Source organism: Microcaecilia unicolor, chromosome 2 (genome assembly GCF_901765095.1).
Source record: "Microcaecilia unicolor chromosome 2, aMicUni1.1, whole genome shotgun sequence".
In the NCBI taxonomy this organism is placed as follows: domain Eukaryota; kingdom Metazoa; phylum Chordata; class Amphibia; order Gymnophiona; family Siphonopidae; genus Microcaecilia; species Microcaecilia unicolor.
The window spans coordinates 338,185,933-338,193,423 of NC_044032.1; positions in this window are offsets into that span (position 1 = coordinate 338,185,933).

Consider the following 7,491-nt stretch of genomic DNA (forward strand, 5'->3'; position numbering starts at 1 on the left):
GATTTTATAGTATTCTCCAGAAAACCCGTCAGGGCCTGGGGCTGATCTTAAAGGTAGAGACTTCAGGGCTGTTTGAAGTTCCTGTGCTCTTATAGGGAGAGATAATTGTTCCCGCACCCTCTGCTCCAGGCGCGGCATACCTGCGTCTTCCAGGTAGTCTTTTATCAAAGAGCTCTGCTGCCCTTCTCCTTGGGCATACAACCCCTCAAAATATTCTTTAAATGCGTTTGCGATCTCTTCCGGCTGAGAGAGCCGAGGTCCTTTTTGGGGAGTTATATACGGGATGAATTTTTTTGTTGTTTGGGCTCTAGCTACATGTGCTAACAATCTGCCAGATTTATTCCCGAATCTTTGAAAATTTAATCGTTTAGCATACAGAAGTCTCTGATATTTTTCATGAATCATCGTGTTCAAGGCCACCAGGGCAGCTGCCATTTTTTCTTGACTTTCCTTGTTGGGCTTAGCTAAGTGCAATCTCTTTGCAGCTCTATAAGCCGATTCTAATCTAACTATGCCTGCCGCTAGACGTTTGGTACGTGCACTCATAAATGCAATTATTTCCCCACGGAGGACTGCTTTGGAAGCTTCCCACAACAAGATTGGTGAGGTACAAGGTTGCGCATTTGTGTCTATATAGAATTGCCAACGTGATTTCACATGATCTATGAGTTGTCTATCCTGATAAAGATAAGAGGGGAAGTGCCAATGAGTATTAATTATTCCTCTGACATTTAAGTCCAAGTCTATCCCAATTATGGCATGGTCAGAGATCTCTGTGGGTCCTATAAATGCCCTCCCCACTCTGAAAAACCAGGAGTGTGTCACTAATATGTAGTCAATACGTGACCATGTCTGGTGCGCCTTAGACTGATGAGTGTAATCTCGGGTCTCAGGGTTAAGCAAGCGCCAAGGGTCTACCAACTGTAGTGATTTACATAACGCGGGGAGACCCCTCCCTCTTCCCAGTGCAGCTATTGCCCTGGGGGAGGACCTATCCAAAGCTGGATCCATGACTTGATTGAAATCCCCCGTCCATACCCAAGGGGCATCTGTATATTGCATTCCCAATGCAATTAAAGATTGAAAGAAATTTGGACAATAATTATTGGGCCCATATATTGTGCACAAATAAAACTGGTGTCCCTGGAAATTTAAGTGGATCAACACCACCCTTCCTTCTGGATCTTTATATATTAATTTGGACTGGCAGGGTAGACCTTTCTTCAATAGTACAATCACACCGCTTCTACGATTCCCGGAAGAAGAGTAGTGGCACTCCCCCACCCACTGTTGGGATAATTTCGCATGTTCAATATCCGAGAGTTTTGTCTCTTGTAAACACGCAATATCAGCTCCATGCGCCTTCAGCTGGGATAAGATTTTGTAGCGTTTAATTGGTGAATTAATCCCTGCTACATTCCATGACAATATTCTCAAGTGACGTTTACCCTTCAGCTATGTTGGAATGGGTCTTTTCTCTCCTGATTCTCTTATCATGAATGAACCCCGGGAGCCCAGCCTCCCCCAGAGGTATCTGTCCCCGACCTGTGGCCTCCTGTACTTCCTTCTCCCTTCTTTCCATCTTCTTAATTACTCCCGCTCCATTTATACTGCCTCTCACTCCAAGCATATCTACTACTCCCCCCCTCCTTCCCCTTATCCCCACCCTCTCCCCTTCCCTTTGAACCCCCCCCCTTTCTCTAACTCTGGCTTCCACCCCCATCGAGAGCGGGCCACGGGTCACTTCTAATGCCTTGCGGGGACTACCCCCCCTCGCTCAATAACTACAATATGTGTGTATATACCTCCTTTAACATTAAACAGTTAACAGTATTAAACTTGCCATTTACATGTGGGTTTTAGGTCCATACTCTCAGGTCATATCACTCAGTCCATCCTGCGTGCTCACCCAGGTTCCAAACTCTTCCGGGGAGCCAAAAGAGTGCCACTTATTATTATACTGCAGCTTCAGTGTGGCTGGGTATTGCACTAAAAAACGAACGTTCTTTTTTACCAGCTGCGAGCAGATTCCTGAGTAGGCCCTGCGTTTTAGAGTCAGTGCTGCCGAGTAATCTTGGAATATCCGGATCGACCGGCCTTCAAATTGTAGTTCCTCTGTTTGAGATTTAAACAATCGCAAAATGTGCGCTTTTTGAGTAAAGCTATGAAACTTCACTATCACAGTCCTTGGCCTGTCTGCTGAGGCCCGCGCCGGTCCCAGTCGATGCGCTCTATCCAGACGAATCGGGCCATGCTCGCCCACCGCTGGGAAATTCTCCAACAGCCAGTCCTCCAGCCATGCCAATAAATTTGTATCCTTTATGGTTTCTGGGAAGCCCACAAATCTCAGGTTTTCCCTTCTAGCTCTATTTTCGAGGTCTTCAATTTTAGATTGCTGTGCTTCTGTAAGAGCTTTCAGTGCAGTAATGCTCTCTGCATGCTCCTGTACAGTATCCTCCGCATCAGCGACTCTGCATTCAAGCTCGCCTGTCCGACGAGTAAGCTCCGCTGTTGTTTGGACCATCCCTGCTATTTGTTCTGATAGCTGTGTAAAGCGGGAGTCAAGAGCTTTCACTACCGCGTCTGTTAGCTCGGGAATAAAGTCCGGAAGTGCCGGCGAAGCCGGAGGGGAAGCCGCCATTTTGTCTTCGCTCTGGCGCGAGCGATCCGGCCCTTTTCTCGGCGTTTTGGCAGGCATTTGCCGTTCAGTTTTGGCCACAAATTTGTCCATTCGTTTCCTCACCCCTTTAGCAATGGCAAGTTTCGTCGATAACTACTTTGTAGGAGGTATTTGTCGCGGAGGGAGGGAGTCCCCTGAGCAGCTCTCTCTCAGCACGTCTTCCGCTGCTCACAGCATCACGTGACCCCTTTGCTCTTCTTTTTATCCCACTTAATTTCAGAGTCATGTGCCTCATCTACAGTCATTCTCTCTGAAATCTCCTTCAAAGAGGTACACTTGCCTTCTTCTTCCTGACAAAGTTTTTTCTTCTGTAATCCCTAGACTTGAAGGAGGAATGGCCTTCATAGAAATAGATTACACATACAGAGCTACCCATCATAGGTCTCCAGGCCTATTTAACAGCAAGCACAGAAAAAAGCTGGTACAGCAGACAGCTGTAGATTCTGTAAGAAATAAATAGAAACATTTTGTCATCTTGTAGCTGTGAAGTCGTGATGGCACAAAATTTCTGTAAAGAGACACAACAAGGTGATGCATCTCATTCACTGGGAAACTTGTAAACATTACATCAACGTTCTAGAAAAGCATTGGAATCATAATCATAAGAATTATTGAGAATGAATAGATTATGGTAACCTGGGACATTCCTATCCCTACCAATAAAAAGCTGGATGCAATGAAAAACACCAGAATAACATGGATCATAGAGGTGTCAGTCCCAAGTGATTATTCTATAAATCTTGTGGAGAGAGAGAGGGAAGATCCTCACTATCAAGAAATACAGTCTGAGTCCATGAAAATACAGCTGAAAGACACAAAAATATTTCCCATCATTTTGGGTGCCATAGAGTTGATTAAAGAGGGGTAAGGGGTTATGGATTTGATTATATCATCTTTCAGTGGTACAACCAAAGTGGTTTACATTTAATAATATCTGGGGTACTTTTTCTGACCCTAGTGGGCTCACAGTCTAACCCCCGTTTACTAAGATGGGTGGCAATGCTGACACAGTCTCTTCAAAGTGAATGGGCTGTGTCGGCATTACCGCACCAACAGCCACTAGCGTGGCTTAGTAAACGGGGGTAAGTTTTTCAAGCACACTTGGTTATGTTGTCTATACATGTAAAATCTTATGAACTCCAGAAGGAAGCTCTCTTTGGCACAATGCAAGTAGTAAAGCGAGTGTAAGCAGTAAATTTGAGAGACTGAGATCATACTCCATATATCCTGGCTTAGTAAAGAGGTGTATTTCTGTCATGGTAGGTGGAAAACTAACCCATTTGGAGACATTTCCCCTGGAGAAACCATTTAAAAGTCATGTGCTATGACTAAACTAGGACACATTCAAGGAATAGCAGCAACAGAAGGAATATAATTTGAGATGGTTTATTTAATAGACTTTAGAATTGTCATATAGAAAATTCAATCACAAAATAAACCCCAATATACCTATGTTTCACCCTAAGGCTCTGTTGGGGTAAAAAAAAAAAACATTGCTAAACAGAGGAATTACTTGTAATAAATATGAATTGTGGAATGTTGTTTGTTGAAAAGAACCAGTGGTATGGGGCTCATTTTCAAAAGAGAAAAATATTTAAAAAGTGGCATAAAAAGCAGCATTTGGACATGTTGCTTGCCAAAACATTCAAATCGCTATCTTTGAAACATATTTTGCTGACATTTATCTATGCATTTTGCCTGCAGTATGTCCAAATCACAAGGGGGTGTGCTGGGGGCAAGCTAAGGGCATTCCTAACACTAAGAAGTTTTTCTGCCATAATGGAACAAAACAAAAATGTCCAGGACTAAAACTAAGACATTTTGAGCTAGACCTATTTTAATAATGACTGAGCCACAAAAAATGCTCTAAATGACCAGATGACCACTGGAGGAATGCCCCCTCTTTACTCCCCCTTTGATCAACAGCCCCCTCCCAGCCCCCAAAGATGTGAAAGAAACAGTACATACCAGCCTCTATGACAGTTTCAGATGTTTTTATTTTATTTATTTATTGCATTTGTATCCCACATTTTTCCACCTATTTGCAGGCTCAATGTGGCTTACATAGTACCGTAGCGGCATTCATCGGTTCCGGTCTGAACAAATACAAAGTGTACATAAGGACAAGGTGTAAGTGTGGTAGAATGGGGATCATATGTGGTAGGCACATTGGGGGAACATTAGGGAGGGAGAGTTGTGGTGAGTCCATTGTGTTCTTGGTGTTGTTGCATGACAGGTACTCTTGTTGTTATGTTGGGTCAGTGGGGTATGCCTTTTGGAACAGGTTCATTTTTAGTTTTTTCCGGAACTTTAGGTGGTCGTACATTGTTTTTACTATTTTTGGCAATGCGTTCCATAGTTGTGCGCTTAAATAGGAGAAGCTGGATGCATATGTTGATTTGTATTTGAGTCCTTTGTTGTTTGGATAGTGGAGATTCAGGTATCTTCGTGCTGATCTTGTTGTGTTTCTGGTTGGCAGGTCTATGAGGTCTTTCATGTATCCAGGGGCTTTGCCGTAGATAATTTTATGGACCAGGGAACAGATTTTGAAAGCAATACATTCTTTGATTGGGAGCCAGTGCAGTTTTTCTCTGAGGGGTTTGGCGCTTTCAAAACGCGATTTGCCAAATATAAGCTTGGCTGCTGTGTTTTGGGTGGTCTGGAGTTTATAATTTGTTCTTTACAGCCCGCTTAGATTCCATTGCAGTAGTCTGCATGGCTTAGTACCATTGATTGTATCAAGTTGTGAAATATTTCCCTTGGGAAGAATGGTTTCACACGTTTAAGGTTCCAAATTGAGTGGAACGTTTTCTTTATGGTGGATTTTGATTGATTCTCAAGTGAGAGATTCCGATCGATTGTTACTCCGAGGATTTTTAAACTGTCTGCGATAGGAAGGGTGTAACCTGGGGTGTTTATGTTTGTGGGTTTATATGTGTTGTATTGGGATGAGATTATGAGATAGTGTGTTTTTTTCTGTGTTGAGTTTTAGTTGGAATGCAGTTGCTCATGAGTCCATGATGTTCAAACTGAGCTTGATTTCATTGTTGATTTCTGCCAGGTCGTGTTTTTAGGGGATATATATTGTGACATCATCAGCATATATGAATGGGTTGAGGCCTTGACTGGCTAAGGACTTGGCTAGTGGGGTCATCATGAGGTTGAAAAGGATCGGTGATAATGGTGATCCTTGCGGTACTCCGCATTCTGGTTGCCAAGGTGATGATATATTTGTGCTAGCTTTCACTTGATATGTTCTAGTGGTTAGGAAGCCCTTGATCCATTTGAGTATGTTTCCGCTGATTCCGAAGTACTCTAGGAGTCTTAGTAGTATGTTATGATTGACCATGTTGAATGCACTGTAGTAGAATTGTAGTAGAAGTATGCTTTTACCTATTGCTATTTCCTGCTTGAATTTAGTTAATAGGGTGAGTAGTACTGTTTCGGTGCTGTGTGAGGGGCGGAATCCTGATTGTTTTCAGTGTTCTCTGTCTCCAGCTGCTGGTGGGCGGATACAACCCATCAGTTAATGGACTCATATTCGGAAAGATGAAATATGAAAGCGCCAAACCTCTTAGAGAAAAATTACATTGGCTCCCATTAAAAGATCGAATTGCATTCAAAATCTGCACCTTAGCTCATAAAATCATTCATGGAGAGGCCCCATCATATATGTCAGACCTAATTGACTTACCAACATGAAATACCAAAAGTTCATCATGTACTTTCCTAAACCTCCACTACCCCAATTGCAGAGGTCTTAAATACAAATCAATACATGCATCTAGCTTCGCCTACCTCTGCACACAATTATGGAACAAACTACCGAGTACTATAAAAACTACGCATGACTTGACAACTTTCCGGAAGTTACTGAAGACGTACCTGTTCAAAGAGACTTACAAAAAGAATCCTCCTTAATGACTTGTTTCCTAATCTATACTAGAACCAACCAATATTGATCCCTTCTGATTTATTTTATCATATTATCATTATTGAACATTACATTTTTTCCTACTCTCACTTGTATGTTATGTATTATCATTTTATTTACCCCACCTACCTGTTATTCTTGTACATTAATTGTAACAATATGCTGAACCTCTTACTCTGTTAATGGTGATGCTATTGCTATGTAATGTAAGCCACATTGAGCCTGCAAATAGGTGGGAAAATGTGGGATACAAATGCAGCAAATAAATAAATAAATAAATAAATAAATTGTGATTCGTGTAATATTGTGAATTTATCTATGTAGTCATTAAGTTGTTTGGTTACCAAGCCTTCCATTAGTTTGACTACCAGTGGGATGGATGCTACTGGACGATAGTTGGTGAAGTCATTTGTTTGTTTCTTGGTGTCTTTTGGTATTGGGGTGAGTAGGATGTTGCCTTTTTCTTTAGAGAAGGTACTTTGTTGAAGCATGAAGTTTAAATGGGATGTGAGGTCTGTTATGAAGCGATGGGGGGCAGATTTTATTAGGTAACTGGGACAGGTATCCAATTGACAGTGACTGTTGGAGTACCTCTTGATCGCTTGGGTAACTGTGTTGGCGGTGAGGAGGGCGAATTTTGTCCAAATTCGGTCCACTGGGTATTCACCAGTGGGTGGGTCCAGTTCACTGATGAAGGTTTTGATGTCCGTGTTGTCCTGAATCAGAGTTTTGCATAGATTTGCAATTTTTTCGTTGAAGTATTTGGCAAGGTTGTCTGCAGATGGGATATCACTATTGGTTGTGGTGACCGGTTTTATGTTTAGTAGTTTGTTCACGAGATGATATAGTTTTTTCGTGTCTTTGTATTCGGCCCTAT